Source organism: Hylobates moloch, unplaced genomic scaffold (assembly GCF_009828535.3).
Source record: "Hylobates moloch isolate HMO894 unplaced genomic scaffold, HMol_V3 SCAFFOLD_8, whole genome shotgun sequence".
NCBI lineage: Eukaryota > Metazoa > Chordata > Mammalia > Primates > Hylobatidae > Hylobates > Hylobates moloch.
The window spans coordinates 32,566,604-32,583,892 of NW_026652283.1; the positions used below are offsets into that span (position 1 = coordinate 32,566,604).

Here is a 17,289-nt window from a genome sequence, read left to right on the forward strand (position 1 = left end):
GGCTGGGACCAAAGCTCACAGGACAACCCTCCCCAGAGCAGAGGCCAGGCGGTTTCCACCCAGACTTCTCCTGGGGAGGACCTCACTGCTCTGCTGTCATGTTGGCCAGCTCTGAGTCCCTGGGTGAGTGAGGTTGAGGGATCGGTTTTTACCTTGTAGGTTCTAGCACTTGGTCCCTGTTCTGTCCCCCCAGAGCCTCGTGGAGTAAGCCCAGACACTGTAAACCTGGCCATCCCTCTCACACTGAAAACTCTGCATTCTTCTGTGTTCCTGGCCACATCCCTCAAGTCCTCTCAGGCCAGGCACCTCTGGTTCCCACCCAGTTCCTGTGGGGAGTATGATTTCTATATCCCCTGGTGCTGGTGCAGCCAGAGAGAGGTGGAGCCTGTAGCCAGGCTTTGTAGAGTAGGTGAGACTGGAATGGCGTTTGGAGGGCACGGTGAAGGCAGTGAGATAGGGAAGCGCATTCCAGGCCAGGGAATGGCGCAGGAATGGCCGTCCATCTGTGGCAGGTGTACGCACAGGCCTGTGTGAGCGGGGGCTTACCCTGGGGCCAGGGAGAAATCCCAGCCCCTGGGCTCCCCCAGCCCTATGCCCTTATCTAGCCATTCCTGCCCTCCCGGAGCTCCGGGGGTGGGGACAGAGCCCTCCCGCCGTGCACATATGGGGAGCCTGATACCAACTGGGTCCTGACCGACTTGTGCAGGATCCTCTTGTCACCATGGCCGGAGGCAGCTGCTGATTTGGGACGCGTCCCTCGTCCAGCATCTCATGGTGTGCAACCAGAAATAGAACTCTCCTGTTTGGCAAGAGCATGGGTCTTGGACAGCAGCGCCCACCTGCGTGAGCCACTGGTGTGAGGTTAAATGGAATAGAGCATTGGGAGCACCCAGTGCAGAGCCTAGAGCCCAGGCCTTGTTCTGGAAAGGGCAGTAGGGGGAGTCATGTCATTCCCTTTGAAGCTGAGGCTGGGCAGGGGCCTGCTTCTCTGCCAGGCCCAGCCTTGCATTCCTGGGAGCAGGTGCTGATTGCCTTCAGGCCTCCAGCCTCTTTCCTCGGCCTTTTCAATGCTCAGACACCCTCTTCCTTGCCCTCAACCCTGCTCTTCCCACATCCTCAAAGCTGAAGGAGTCTCTTTATTCTGGAGGTGAGGAGCAGTGAGGGAGAACTGCCTATAAGTCAGCAGAGAACTGGACAAGGGTGCCTAGCCTTGTCCCTGGGTCAGGTCTGCAGGTACCTTCTACACCAACCTTGTGCCTGAGTGCCAGGTTTCCAGCTAAATGCTGAATACATTTCTTCACCAAAAAGTGAGCTGAAAGGAATGACCGTGGGGTTCTGTCTTGTCCATTCTGATCATGATGACAATGATGACAACAGCATCCAACACCTGTAGAACCTTCACTAGCCACCAGGTACTGTTTCTTATGTTAACTGAGTTTTTCTTTGCAATGATCTTGAAGGGATACATTTAACATATATGAAAAATGAGTTGCAGATGAATTGAGTCGCCAAGGGCTCTGTTTATAAGCATGCCTTCCCGCCATCCTGTCCTTCAAATAGTGATTCCAGGTCAGTTTTCATTAATGGTCCATGAGTGATGGCCAGCATACAGCACATAGTGTCATGTGGACATTTCTGTCTCTGGTTTATGACCATTGCACGGGGTGGATGCATCATGCACCATGCGTGTTGACTGTTGAGTGAAATGTATTTGTTGGTTTCCAGGGGGCAGGGGAGGCCGGAGGGAGGGCAGCAGCTGTCCCGCCACCAGGAGAGCTGCTCTGGCGCCAGCCTCCCCTCCTGGGGGTTCCCTGCTACAAGTCTTCAGCTCCTCTTTGTCCCCCAGCGGCCAAAATAGCTGTACACAGTCAGGAGAGACAATGAGGAGCAAGGCACGTGGCTGGGCTGGAGGGCTGATGGTGCAGGGACAGTCAGCCTTGGGCCCTCTGTCTGTCCCGCCAGCTTCGGGCTTTTTATAAAGAGGCCGTGTTAGGTGAGCCCGGAGTGAGCTGTGCATGGACCTCATCTGACTGTGGCATGCCGACCCTTCGCAGAGGTGGTCTAAGGAGATGGGGATCCCGGACTGACCTGGGCTTGAATCTCCCCAGCAGCTGACTGGCCCTGCCCACGGCCCACATGACGTAGTGGGAGAAGCTGATCAGGGCAACTGAAAAAGGAGCCCAACCCAGCTCTGTTAAACTTTTCTCTAGCACTTGCTGCCTTCTCAAGCCTTTACCACCATATACCCGAGATTGTCCCTGTGCCACCCCAAAGGCTTGTGGCCTTTGTAAGCTGGTATAGGGAGGACAGCATGGGGGCCTGTGTTAGTTTCATGGAATCACCAATGGCGTTTCCTTTTTTTTTTGGTGGCACAGGGGTCCTGTGCAGGTGTGGGCAGCGTGACAGAGTCCCTGAGACCAAGGCCATAGGCCTGGTGCCTGGCATGGGCTGTGATGGGAGGTGTCTGGTTCCCCACAGGAGGTGAGTGGGTTGTAAGTAGCTGATGCTGGGCTGCAGTGGGAGTTGTCTCTAGTGCAATTGTTGATTTTGGGAGTGCCTTGGCTAGGGCTGGGAGGGATGGAAGCAGTTAAATGTGGCCTCATTGGCTGATTGGCATTTCTTGAGTTGGATACTAATTCCTTCAGGAGGTCAGAGAAGCTCCCCAGCGGCACCCTTGATCTTGACTTTGGAGGTCAGGTTAAGTCTTTCAGGGGGACTACAGAAAAACCCCTAAGTCATGACTATTCTGCATTGCCTAAAAGACAGCCTCCCGAGTAGCTGGGATGACAGGCATGCATCACCACACCTGGCTAATTTTTGTATTTTCAGTAGAGATGGGGTTTCACCATGTTGGCCAGGCTGGTCTCAAACTCCTGACCTCAAGTGATCTGCCCTCCTTGTCCTCCCAAAGTGCTGGCATTACAGGCGTGAGCCACACTGCACCTGGCCTAGTTGTTTCTGTTGAATAAGCAAGAGCAAGAACAAATGTATTCCTCAGATCTCATATGAAAATGCACAGTAAGTGTTTCTGTTTGCTGTTGTCAATCTGTTTCTGTTCTGTTCATTGAACTTTGTTCTTAGCTCCTCTTGCCTCCTCACAATTTAACATAGGTGCTCTCCTGACCCCTCTGTTCGATCTTTGTAACACAATATCATTTCCCACCTCCAGGTCTTGGCGGTGGGAGTGCTTATCTTTATCATGAAGGGTTGGAGGAGTGGAGGGAGGGCCTGTTGGGATCTACTTTGATTTTATTTATTTTTTTGAGACAGGGTCTCACTCTGCCACCCAGGCTGGAGTGCATTGGCATAATCATGGCTCATTGCAGCCTTGACCTCCCAGGCTTAAGGGATCCTTCCACCTCAGCCTCTCATGTAGCTGGGACTACAGGCAAGTGCCACCACACCCAGTAAATTAAAAATTTTTTTCTTTTTAGAGATGGTGTCTCACTATGTTGCCCAGCCTGGTTTCAAACACCTGAACTCAAGTGATCCTCCTGCCTCAGCCTCCCAAAGTGCCGAGATTACAGGTGTGAGCCACCATGCCCAGCCTGAGATGTGCTTTACAGAGAGCTGCCCACCCTGAGCCTACCCCAGCCTACACTTGAACAAAGGCCTCACATGACTCTGTTCACTCCACATATGAGAAGTACCTGAACTCAGAAGTAATTGATTCTGATTTATATCCAGGTTGGGGTATAATTAGCAGTTGTGATTTAATGTCATTGTGGCCTGAAACTTTGCCATCTTCTCCCTGTCTGTTTGTGTGTATTTAAACGGTCAGCTCCCAAGATAGCATGGTGACTTGGCATCAGACCTTGACCCCGGGGTCCCTGAGCAAGTCACATATCTAAGCCTTGGTTTCCTGCATCAGGGGATTTGGATCATGATGTCATCCCACAAGGAGGTGAGGGGCAGGTAACAGCACTTCTCAGGCCCAGCTCACATAGCCCTTGGTGGACACCATTTCTTTCCTGCACCCTTCCCTGAGAGAAGTGGGGCCACTCTTACGGAGGCAGAGGTGCCTGATTCCAGCTCCTGGCTCTGCGGGCAAGTCACTTAGCCTCAGAGGCCTCAGCCTGCTCATCTGTAAAATAAACTAATAGCGGTTGTCTTACCTATCTCATACAGCTAGAGGGAGGACTAAATAGAAGAGCAGTCATAGGCTCTTAGGGCTGGAAAGGGCTTTGGATATTATTAGTTTCAAATTTTTGTTTTATAGATGGAAAAACCGAGGCTCAGAGGAGTGAATGATGCCCAGGATGACGCGGCCCGTTAGCAGCACGTGGTCAGGGTGCCACGCTGTCTGGCCCCATGACACTGTCTAAAGGCCTACTTGTCTGCTAACTCATAAGCATATGCAGAGAGGCTCACCTCTCTGTGTGTGGCGGTGGACAGACAGATGGCCCCTCTCCTGCCATCTGCTCTGGCCTGTACAAGCCGGGCTGAAGGAGGTCATGTATCATTGCACCAATGTGGGGAGGCACTTCTGTTGCTGGGCTGAAAACGTATCTTGTTTGCTGCTTCCCTCCTTTATGGCTCACACAGCCCATATCTGGCTGTTTATGAACGAGATTCCCTCTGTGACCAGCGTCGTGCTTGATGACAGGACACTGCACAGAGAAGTCTGAACAGAGGCTCCTGCCCTCATGCATCCATTTGTAGCCAGAACAGGCACCTGGCAAAAGGTCAGTGCTCACAGGGCGGGAGAACGCTCTAAGGCTGATGAAAGGTACAGACAGTTGGAGCCACTGCAGACAATAGGGGGTCGGCAGGCCTGGGGCAGTGGCAGGACCTCCTCACCTCTCTCCACTACCAGCTCCTGACTCATGGCTGCCCTGCTTCAGCCTGGTCTCTTTAGCCTGGGGCATTTAGCCTGGGGCTGCAGGCACCACCCACAGCAGCACAGCACCAAGGAGGAAGGACAGGGAAGGGGGCTCTGGGTGCTGGGAGCAGGCATGGCTGTACCACGAGGAGCTCTGTGACTTTGGACATGTTTCTCTGGGGAACCTGTGGACAGGCAGCTTTCAGCAGAGGAGCCTGAATTGTTCCATGCATACCTTCAAATATTTAAAGGCCTGTTTTACTTGTTCTTGGTAGATTTCTTGGGCAAAACTAGGACTGATGTGTGTTAGCCCCAGGGAAGTAGATTCTTGAGTTAATAAGAAAGAATTCTTGACTAAAGTTATGCAAAAAAAAAAAAAAGAAATGGAATAAGTTGTTGGAGGGCGAACACTCAGATCCTGGGAGACCCTGCATGGCCGCCTGCCCCTCTGTGGTTCCAGGGAGCTGCGGCCCTTCTGCCTACTCGGTAACTTTGACCAAGATGTCTCTGCCCCTTCATGTCTCTCCATGCGGAAGTGGAAACACTGTCCAGTTCTCCCTCCTCCCTGGCCCTGCCTCTATGGCTGTGAGAATGAAGGAGCTGTGGGGTCCCTGGGGGCAAGGGGCACTGAAAGACAAAGCAGGGGCACTCCAGGAACTGACATGTTGTCCCTGCTCCCCGAGACGAAGTTCTTGGCAGGTTCATTACTAGCAGGCATGTCAGGCTGTGAAATTAAAGCCTTAAAAAAAAAAGTCTTCCCATTCACTGATTTATTAAATGTTATTAAATGTTATTAAATGTTGGGCCTGGCCCTGGCTCACAGAAAGCATCGGGGAGTGCTGAGGCCTAGCAATTGAAAATCTCCTGGAAGCAAAGAGGGGATGAGGGTGGCAGAGGGGCCCCAGGGTCGGGGTGGGGGCCACCAGTGATGCCCAACCCCAGGAGACTGGTTGTCTCCACAGAGAGGCATGAGGCAGTGGGGATTAAAATCGCCAGGGGATGTGACGGGCTGTGATGGGGGCTGGGGCAGGTAGGGCAGGCGACCTACCCCAGGTCAGTGAGGAGCCGAGGGTGGCTGAAAGGGGAGTAATTTGGGGGCCCTGGGGTTTCTGGGAGTGGGGAAATAGGGTGCACAGAGGGCTTTCTCTGTGGGTTTGTGGGCTGGGTGTGGCCCTGTTCCTGGGCTGTGGTCTGCTGAGGAACCTGTCCCCATCACTCATTTATTAATTCCTCAAGCAAATATTTATCTGGTATTCCAGGCACGTTCTAGACCTTACAGTGGGGAAAGAAATGGGTAAGATATGAACCCAGGTCTTGGAAATGCTTGTGCTTTTAGAGAAGGTGGACAGCGAGTCTACGCAGAAGCCTAGGAGGGTCCCTAATGTGCTGCTCCGGGCCCAGCCCCAGCACAATCGGTCACCCCTGGGGAGGGGCCACCCCTACACCGATGAGAGACTGGTGGCAGCTATGAACGGCTATGGGCAGTGGCTGTCCCTGGGTCCTAAGCAGTGTGCAAGTGCGGGTAGAAGCTCAGGAGGGAGGGTAGCTTGAAGGGGAAATCGTGGGCCCCACCCCCAGAGAAATGGGATGTCTGCATGAAATATACATATGGCAGAAACATATATTAAAACTACGAGTCAATATGGTTCAAACAAAACAAGAAAAAAATGCCATAGGGATACTGGGCTAATTACAAGAATTAATAAATGGGGAGTCTGAAGTGCGGGCTCACTATACAGCCATAGCCTGACTGCCCTCAGTTTACCTGCTGTGCATGTGTTGAATGGGCCCGTGGTGATGAGGGAGACCTGAGATGCCCATTGGCTCAGGGCTCCTCTCTATGCCAGGTGCCTGCCCCTTCTCCCTCCCGCAAAATCAGGGCAGGGCCCAGACAGGATCACCCTAGGAGGAGAACCCAAAGGAATTGCCAAGGGTGAGGCCCCAGTCTGGGGATTTAACCACACGTACGACAGACCCAAATCCTGGCCCTCGAGGAGGCCGTCAGCAAATGCAAGGATGGGAGTTCATCTTCTCAAATTTCGACGTGGGTTTATTTGGAGCCCTGAATTAAAGTTAGTTTGAAATGCCCTCAACTGGAGAAGCGGGCAGGGGAGGCTTGATGCTCAGGCTGGCCCCTAGGCCTGCCCCTGCTCGGAGAAGGGCACCGATCAGGCCTGGACTACACTGGGGTGTTTGGCGACTTCTGGCTGGTTGGTGCTGACACTGGCTGAGGCCTGATCCCCTGAGTCACCCTGCCTCGCCCTAGATTCTCCTGCCATGGACTAGATGATAGCTTGGCCATGTCCACTGAGACAACTCTGTGGTTTTGAAAGGCAATTTTCCCGAATGCCACCAGCTAAGCTCTCTGGCTCTGAGCTTTGGCTGCGCTACTACAGGCCTTGCCTCCTTCCTGTACTGGGCGTCCTCCTGCCCTGTTCCTCCCTCTCCCTTCCTGCCACACCCGGGGTGACCTCTGCTCACCGTTTTCTCCATTCCATGGACATTTTCCCACCACACCAGCGGCTACCCCCGCTTGCACTAGGAGCCCTGTGACACCCCAACTCGTGGGGCGGAGGTCAGACCCAGGGTGCTGAAGCTCCTGTCGAAGACCTTTCCGTGTGTCTTGCAGATCCTGGGAGTGGCTTTCTCCATAACCATCACCCAGTACATCCACCGGACTGGTGAGAAGTAGGACGCGTGTGTGGGCTGGCTGGAGTGTCCCCACAAGCCACTCTCCACTCCTCGCTCCTCTACTGGATGCTCTGTGGAGGCAGAGGATTTGGGCTTTGTGTTGCCAGCCTGCATTCTCCAGATATGACCCCTGCGCCCACCCACCCCTCCCTGAGCCACAGCCTTCTCAGTGGTGGAGGGGTGGGGAGGAGTTGTCGGCACACGGAAACCTGGGGCACGGGGCACCTGGATGCCTGCATCTGCGTCTGTGTATTTGCCAGAGATGATGGGGTGGGCTGGGGGTGTGCTCTGGAAGAACCCCCCGGCACTGATGGGTGTCTGTCCCCTGCCCTTCCTCACACTGACACTTTGTCCCCCCATGGGGTAGGGAGCACAGCGCTTCCACCTGTGGAGAGACTACCCTTGGGGCGGCTGCTGCCGTCCGTGGCCACCGTGGGGGAGTTGGCGGGGTGGGGTCTGCCTGCCACCGGGCACGATCCCTGGAGCACCTCACCAGGATTTTTATACCTTACAGTGTAACTTGTTAACTTTATTTTACTGTGATTAGTCCTTCAGGAATGCTACCTCTCAGGTAAGTTAAGAGTTAGTGCTCTGATTGATAACTTTTTACTGTGTTGATTTCTTTAATGGCTTAATTTCTTTTCTCCCTAAGTGTGGGGGATGGGTGGGAATACAGGACACCCATTCAGTCTCAGTCAGGACAAATCACTATGCAATCCCCACAAGGCTCTCAGATGAGACTCACCAGCCTTCGCTCAGAATGCGTGGAGAGGACACAGGGGTCCTGCCAGTCCTGGCATCTGTGGACAGGAGCCTGGGAAGGGCAGGTGGAGAGAGGAGTGGGAAGGAGGCTGGAGGCAACTCATCACAGGGTGATGGCGTTTGCTAACAGAGCTCAGATGCCAGAGCAGTGGGGGGTCCCCTGGGGGCTGGTGAAGCGCTTTGCCAGAAATGCAGCAGAGCTGGCAGGTCCCTGTGCTTTTCACTGAGGAGCAGTTGTTGGGTTTTTCCTTCTTCCTTCCTCCTGCCCTCCACTGCATGGGAGGCTGCCCCTTCCACCACATGTGGGCCTTCTCGAGACGGGCTCTGCACACCCCAGTTCCTTTCACAGACATTCCTGCTAGAAACTCTCAAATTTCTCTCTAGCGTGGATGCTACTCACTTTCTCCCCTTGCCTCTGGGTGGGGAAGCGGTCCTTAAGTTTTGTTACTCGGACAGTGACAGAGGACCCAAGAGGGCAAGTGGGAGTGGCACCCCTGATTGTTCCTGCCAGCTTCACCCAGCCACAGGTTGCCTTGCTGGGAGGGAGGGAAAGATGTCCAGTTTGGTCCTAGGATCTCTATCTCCTGCCCAGCGTTCATCAACATCAGCAGTGGGTGGGTGGCAATCACATCCTCTGTGATCTCAAAGAGAAGAAATACAGAAAGCCCAAGAGAGATCAGACTGGCCCTAGACTACCATAGGCCCAGGAAGAAAGAGCTGGAGTCATGGCATGCACACAACTGGACGTGTGAGATGAACAGGCAGGGTCGGGTATTCAATGGCAGGATGCACCCCTCAGAACTGAGGCTGGTCTAGTGTAATGTTTTGCAGTTGTGAAAAAGTCAAGAATCTATGGGACTCAGCACGCAAAGGTTATCCACTAGCCAGGATCCAGTGCACGTCACTGGCTGGGGCCTTGGTGGGTGGCAGCCCTTCTTCCTACAGTTTGGCTCCGTACCCTGGTTTCCCAGCCAGACGAGGTCTCTTCTCCAGCCTCCACCTGCCTGTCTGCTCCCAGGGCTGAGTCATGGCCACCCAGCTCCTAGTCACTCCTCTCTTCATCTTTAAGTAACATAAAAATTGGGACCAGGAGGTTATAACTTTTGATGTGTTCAGGATTCATACTTTTGGCAGGTGGGAGTGGAGAGTGGGCTGGTCTTGGGGTTCTGGATGGGGTAAAGACAGCTTCTCTGAGACAGGAGCCATGGTGCTGATGGAATATGAGAGAGGCGCACGTTTGAGCAAAACTGCCCTTCCCTAGTCCTCTGGCCGGTCTTCCTGGTAAGGAGTCCTCCCCGGGAACCCCAAAGTGCAGATTCCAGAGCAAACACGCTCCTGTAGACAGATGCTCACCAAACAAGTGCTCAAGTCACCCAGTGGGACCTGGAGTGTCACGTGTTTCTGATGTGGGTGGGGTGGGTACGTTTGTTTATGCAATTTTTAGTTTTTGTTAATATCAGCAGCAACAGTCCAGTGCTTTGGGAGACGTGTGGCCTCCCTGAAAGTCTTGTCTCTGGAGTGCTTCAGGGGCATCCTCTGGCTCTGGAGCCTTTGCTGCGGTGTCTGCTGCCCCGGCCACCCCCCACCTCATCTGTCTGTTTGCAGAGTCTTGTTCACAGGTCCTCAAACTGCCTTCTTGGCTCACTCGGTGCTTGGCAGTTTCATCATTTGGCCAAGTCTACACTGGGTGGAAGTCTCCGTGCATAGAGTAGATGTTCCTCCAGGCCCCTTGCCTGTGCTGCAGAACGGTCCCCACACCTCCCAGAGGGCCACATCCGGTGATGCCAGTGAAGGTGGCTAAGTATCTCTCCTCAGTGTCTCCTGACTATGATCTCATTGGGGCAGAATTCCCGAGTGAATTCCCTCACTCTCTGCTTCCCTTGCCAACATCAGAGTTAGTTCAATCAGGTCTGATGCAAGCAATTTACAAACTTGTCTCAGAAAGTCCCTTTGAGTTTGTAGATGATTACAGTGGGATGTCTGATGTGGACTCAGCCTTTCTTTGCAGCCATCTCACAGAAGGGGTGAGCAGGCAGGGGGTGAGAACTGCCTCCGGGCGGCTGGCAGTGGGCGTCAGGGTGCAAGTCTCCTCCCCGCAGCCCCCAGCTGGAGCGGTGTCACCCTCTCTCCTTCCAACATGGGCCTGCATCTTGGGCTCTCTGGGGAGGTTGCTGCCCTGCCCTAGAACCTCTTGTAGATGTTCTGGTTTGACTTGAAACTAGATGGCCATCCCTCCAGGTTTTGGTGGCCAAAGAGCAGTTCAGGTGGATGGAAGTGACTGTCCCTTCCTCTCTGGCCCCTATATAGGTGGAGGTGCTAACTAGCAGGGACATGGCACAGGATGGGAGCCGGGTGCCAGGTGTCTGGGGTCCATTCTTTGTCCCACAGACCCTCAGAGTCCGGCCTGGCCCTCTGCTGCAGTGAGGCAGTAGTCCAGGATGGGTCCCTGCTCCAAACGGGCACTCTGAGGAGGCGGGGCCTGAGAGGCATCCCACTGCCCTACTGCAGTAGAAGTGTGGCAGCAGCCTTGGTTGGGTCCTGGTGTATGGGGTTTCCTTGGCTGTCACAGTCACAGTGACACACGGTAGATGAGAGCAGCTGAGAATTCCCCTTGTCCTGGGTCATTGCTAAACCATATGTCCCCGGAGAGGAGGCAGGCATAAAGAACGAGTGTGCACGTGGGTCTGACAGCAGTTGGAGGTGGGCATCTAGAAACCCCTCTGCGTGTGGAGCTCTACCTCCTTTTGTCCTCAACGGGGTGGCCAGGTCCACATGGAATTGTCCCAATGCATCAGCCTCCAGGGCCCCATCCTGCAGCCGCCATGTCCCAAAGCCTGCAGAGACCACTCTGTGTCTGAAGGGACCCTGTGACACAGGTCCCGCTGGAGCAGGGTCCCTGAGAGCCTCCCCAGGAGATTTACCGAGAGAGACTCAGTGGCTGCAGGATGTGGACTGGTTAGAGGGGCAGGTGAGCCCCATCATCTGTGGAAGACCAACAAAGTCATGGGAATTTTGGTGGAAGCCACCCTGTCTCTGCTTGTTCTTGCTTTGGCTCCTGCCACCAGGTCTGCGGACCCACCTGTGTGCTTGTGGCTCACAGGGCAGTGGAAAACATCAGCCCCTCTCTTAGCACTGGGCCCCAGTCACACAAGCGGAGCCGTGGAAGGCAGGCTGCCCTGGCTGTATATGAGAGGGTCATCTTCCTTCCCTGGGGACGTCTGGTGACTGGGCTAGAGCCTTCTAGGATGGATCTGGCTCTTCAGTCCATGGGAGTGGCTGGGATGACTCTGGGAGCCCCCTCACTGTTGTGCGATGTGGTGGGGGAACGGCCTCCCCACTGGTGCTCAGCAAAGCACAATTGAGAAAGGGTGGCTTATGAGCTGTGGCAGAACCCTGCCAGCCCTTCAGGTGGCTAACACTGGTGCCGGCACACACAAATACCTATTGGCTCAGACTTACTGAACACTCAAGTAACTCATGCCAAGCACCTAGACAACAGTCAAGGAAGATGCAGACACAGTCCCTGTGCTTGCAGGGCCAACCGTCCAGTGGGGACCCCAGAAGAGTGAACATGATTGCAGGTCAGTGCTGATGATTATATTCACAGGATGCTGGCTGGCTGTGTGGGAGAGGCAGTGACCCAACCTGGGGAGAAGGAGGCCCTCCAGAGGAGGTATGTTAATGCTAAGAGGTGAAGACAGGATGTGTTAGTTAACCTGGCAAGGAGTGGAAGGAGATGTGTCCTGTGGATGGATGTGGCCCACAGAGGGTGAAGGGGGATTGTCTGGAGACACTGCCAGATCACAACCTTGAAAACCTGGTCAAGGAGCTTGAAGTTTAGGCTGAGAGCAATGGGAGCCATGGAAAGGCTTTCAGCCCAAACGTGATGGGCTCAGATCCGGCCTTTAGAAAGCTGGCCGCAGCTACAGTGTGAAGAGTGGTCAGAGGGACAGGGGAGGCTGCAGGGAGATCAGGCACAGGCACTGCAGTGATTTAGGTGAGAGATGATAGAGCCGCAGGGAAGGGCGGGGGGTGGAGACAAAGCCAGCAGATCTGAGAGATGCACAGCCTCTGTGGTTAACTAGATTTATTGGTGGGAGAGGGAGCATTTTTGCCATTCATCCAGCATAAACGGGAAGATGACTTATTGTTTGTACCAAATGGATGGATGAACGGATTTTCTGGGCTCAGGGCTCCTGTACAGGAGAGGACAGAGACCAGCATGGTGTAATTAAACCTCTTCTTTTGTGTGTATTGAGCTTCATAGCTTGCAAAACATTAATGAGTTTCCTCCAGACCAAAACTACCTTATCAGTCGTCACCACCCTTGAACTTTCACCGTTAGACATGTACTGTGGCGTGGATGGAAAGGGCACTGGTTTGGGAGTTGGAGAACCTGGGTTAAATTCCCACTCTGCCTTTGGTGTCCATGTGAACCTTGGGCAGTCATTGAACTTGTCTTGGTTTTGTCATCCGCAAAATGAGAATAATGCCTATTTTACAGAATTGCTGTGGGGATTAAATAAAAGCATGTGTATAGAGGCATCCAGCTTGTTCCTAGACCAGGATAGGAGCTTGGCAAGAAATCAGTCGAACATGAGTCCCTAAAAAATTAAAATCAGGTCCCCAAGGAAGAGCATCCTCCAGGCTGAAAGCCGGGGATACAGGAGAGTGGTGTGGGAAGGGGGTGGTCAGGGAAGGGGAGGTGGTGTATCGAGGTGGGTGAGCTGCTGCCTGCAGGAGCTGAGGGAACAAACTTCCCCATGCCTCAGTTTGCTCTAGGTTAGCTCAGCAGCAGCACTCAATATTCCACAGAAGCAAGGGGGAAGCCAGATTAAATAAATGTCATGTTGGACTCAAATATATTGGCATTGGGATGGTCCCTTCTTAAAGCATTCATCAATTGGGAGGCTACTGATTTAGCCATCTTGCTTTTGCTGAGTTTAATGGCAGCCATGAGACAGCCTATTGTCTCCTCAAGCTAACAGAAAGAGTGACAACACTCCACACTGCACACTTGAGCCAAGCTTTCCTGATTGATGCTACTGTTTGGGACTTCCCCTTTGTGGCTCCAGAGACTATCAGATAGCTGAGAGCCAGCAGGGACAGACCTGGACACTGCCTAGTTTCCCTTGGCCCAGGAGAGGAGAGAGGTGAACTGGTAGAGGAAGGCTGCACAGTGGCCTGTGGTTAGTACCTGTTGCTTAGAAATTTTTCTTCTGGTTACCGAGTTCTGGAATTTACCCATGTCCAAGATCCAGAGTAGGGGCAGTCCAACCAGTGGGCAAATTTCTGGAATCCCAAGACAGATGGTCCCCTATTTATGATGGTTCAAATTATGATTTTTCAACTTTATGATGGTGTGAAAACCATATACATTCAGTAGAAACCGTACTTTCAGTACCCATACAAAAACCATTTCTGTTTTTCACTTTCAAACTAGTATTTAATAAATTACATGAGACATTCAACACTTTGTTATAAAATAGGCTTTGTGTTAGATGACTTTGCTGAAACGTAGGCTAATGTTCTGAGCACGTTCAAGGTAGGCCAGGCTAAGCTATGATGTTTGGTAGGTTAGGTGTATTTAACATGCATTTTTGACTTTTCTTTCTTGATGCTTTCTTTTCTTTCCTTTCTTTCCTCTTTTTCTTTCTTTCTTTTCTTTCAGCTGACAGGGTCTTGCTCTGTCATCCAGACTGGAGTACAATGGTGCAACCACAGCTCACTGCAGCCTTGAACTCCTGGGCTCAAGCAATCCTCCTGCCTCAGCCTCCATAGCAGCTGGGACCACAGGTATGTGCCACCATGCCTGGTCAATTTTGTTTATTTTTTTGTACTGGCGGGTCTCCCTATGTTGCCCAGGCTAGAACTCCTGGACTCAAGCAATCCTCCCACCTCAGCTTCCCAAAGTGTTGGGATTACAGACGTGAGCCACCACGCCTAACTTAGTTACAATATTTTAAACTTACGATGTATTTATCAAGATGTAGCCCCATCATATGTTGAGGAGCATCTGTATATTCTCAATATATTTCTTTTCTCTGGCGAGACCCCAGTTCCTAAAATGACCCAACCTTCTTATTTACCAACGGGCAACTTGGGGAGAGGATGTTGAATTTGACCTCTGGCCCCTAACTCAGGGTTCTCTAAAGTAGAATTTTGGCTTCGTGAACTACAGTGTGTTTTAAAAGTCCAGTGGAAGTTGCTCCTCGTCCCCATCATGGGAACATTAATGTTCTTGCCTCTGGCTGGCTTTGTTATGTCCTTACTGCAGTGACATTGTTTGTACCTTGCTGATGGAAAGGGCTGGATTCCCGCTTCACTCTTTCCCTCTTGTCCTCTGGCCTGATGCAAAGGCTTCCACCAGGTGCCCGGCAGGATCCTCCCCTTTCTGCTCAAGTCACTGCCAGACAGGGTTTCAGCTAGAGACTGAAGCCAGAGGGAAAAGAAAATAGGGGCTTCTCATGCATTTGCTTTTAAGAAGAAAATGGCTCTTTGCCCCATGTCCTCTCCTTCCCATGGGCAGCCTCTCTCTTCAGCCGTGGAGAAGCAGTGGGAACCAGCGTCCTCACCCAGAAGCAGCAATGACAACTTGGTCTTTGGGGCTGACATGAGGCATCAGCACTTGCTGGGAAGTAGTGGCAGCGGGCAGGCCAGCCGGCAGCCACCGAAGGCACAGCTTCAGCAATGGCATCATGCTGCCTGCCTGGCTGACAAGGCTCTTGTTGGCTGTTGGGGCTGTGTAGGCAGCAGTTGTAAGCCAGTAACAGCACTGCCTATTTGCAGCAGGAAAGGGCCTGGAGGGCACCTGTCCCTTCTTGATACATTCGTGTTGGATGATTTGCACACACACATGCACACACTCATAGTGATGGTGGAGGGGAGCAGGCAACTCACTCCAGTGGGACAGATGACCGTAAGCATGCCCTAGGCTGGCTCCATTCCCCTGCCCAACATCTAAACAGTCAGAAGGCCGCTGCTATGACCTTTCAGTGAACGACTGGGCCTTGACCAAAGAGGCCCTGCAGACACCGGAGAGCGACTGGAGCTCCCCTGCGAAGTGGGTCCCTGCCTGGGGACCTCCCCGGGTGGATCAATGTGCTTACACCACAAGTGGCAGGGTCCTGTTGGGTTCACAGCAGCTGTGTGGGTCGGCTCTCAGCTGCCTCCCTGACCACCCCCATCCCTCTGTCTGGGGATCCCCCTGAGCCCAGACTACCTGGGTACTCTTCAGGCTCCTCACTGCCTGATATGGTTTGGCTCTGTGTCCCCCAAATCTCTTTTCAAATTGTAATTCTCAATGTTGGGGGAGGGGCCTGGTGGGAGGTGATTGGATCATGGGGGGCGGACTTCCCCCTTGTTGTTCTCATGATGGTGAGTTCTCACGAGATCTGGTTGTTTAAAAGTGCGTGGCACCTATCCCCTCACTCTCTCTCTCCTGCTGCCATGTGAAGAAGGTGCCTGCTTCCCCTTCGCCTTTGCCTTCTGCCATGATTATAAGTTTCCTGAGGCCTCCCAGCCATGCTTCCTGTTAAGCCTGTGAAACTGTGAGTCAATTAAACCTCTTCTCTTTATGAATTACCCACTCTCAGGTAGTTCTTTTTAGCAGTGTGAATAGATGAATACACCACCTCTCAAGCAAGTTTTCTAGACAGAATAGTGAATGAAATAATATGACCGTTTTATGTCATAGAAGACAAAAACGTACTTCCTTTTAGCTCTGGACTGGGCAACTACTGGTCCCCTCAGCAAAGATTCATCTTTCTGCATTTCCAATGAAAACGTGTCCAACTCCAGGTTTGGGGATGAGGACACATCAGCTGGTCCAAGGTGGAGAAACCCTGTCACAGTGGAGTGAGTTGGTCTGGGGGTGCGGCTTGCAGTAGGAGTGTGTGTCTCAACAGACAGAGCCCCCTTGCTCCTGACTTTTCGCCACACTCTGCATCTGCTGCAGCCAAGCAGAGGATGGTGCCTGCAGTGATAAGAGCTCACTGCAGGTTCATGAACAGATGCTGGTTGTGCGTCATGGTAAATGGTATGAAAACATGCACTGACCGAAGGGAGGAAGCCTGAAGAGGAATACAACGTAAGTACATGTGTTTGAGCCTGGCTCTCCACTGCAGCCAGGGGCTAATGACACTTGTGAGCAGGAGAAGTCAGTTCAAACACATCAGTGATGAGGCTGACAAACAAAGGGTCAGCAGGACCCTATCCAATGTGGCCAAAGGTTTACTCATAGGGGAGCCGTGGCTAACATAGCAGCTTCACGATGTAGCAGTGGGTCATGGTACATTTGATGAACTGATGGCCTGGGGGTTCCTTGCAGAGGAGAAAAAAAATCAACAGAAGGTAGTCCTAGATACAATTCCTTTATTATTATCATTATCATGCCCCCTAGCACATGAAGCTGGGCTTCCACCGAGATCAGCTAAGGACAGGGGTGTTTACAGTGAGAACAATTTCTCTATACGCATTAGGTTACGACATCTTCTCTGTTTCCAGAATAGTGTGATGACTCACATCCATGGGCCAGTTGCTTCCAGGAATCCATCTGGCCTCACCAACATTGGGCTGCCTGGAAGAACGGCTGGCACTTGCACAGGGCAGGGTATGGGGAGCAGGCCTCAGGTTTATAAGCAGGACTGGGCACTGCTGAAATAGGGGAAGGGAGCAACCAGAATGTAGCAGGTTCTCCCAAGGCACGTAGAAGTTGGTGGGAAAACGAGGCTGGGGTGTGTAACTTGTCCCCTTCCAGGAAGGGACCCAGGCACCTGGTCTCCTGGCCAAGATCACAGGCGATCCAAGAGTCCTCCAGGGAAGAGCAAGCACTGCACAGATGCACAGCAGAGAGGCTTTCCTGGCTGGCCATGAGCTGACCATGGTGACATGCTTCACTCCCAGTCCCCAGTGGTGGAGCGAGTCGGGAATCTCGACTGCTGCAGGTGGAGCTCAGCTGGACAGCCTGAGGTACTCGTGAACCCTGAGCGTTGTGACATATAAAGGAGGGTGGC

At 52.8% G+C, this 17,289-nt stretch overlaps 1 long non-coding RNA gene across 1 annotated transcript; it reads left to right on the forward strand.

The window, feature by feature from the left end:
- The first annotated feature begins 4,515 nt into the window (after positions 1–4,515).
- On the forward strand, positions 4,516–16,735 carry LOC116472838 (uncharacterized). Its single transcript, XR_004249182.2, has 4 exons — positions 4,516–4,685; positions 7,452–10,068; positions 11,883–11,948; positions 13,947–16,735. It is a non-coding gene; the product is annotated as an uncharacterized LOC116472838 (long non-coding RNA).
- Positions 16,736–17,289: the final 554 nt, after the last annotated feature.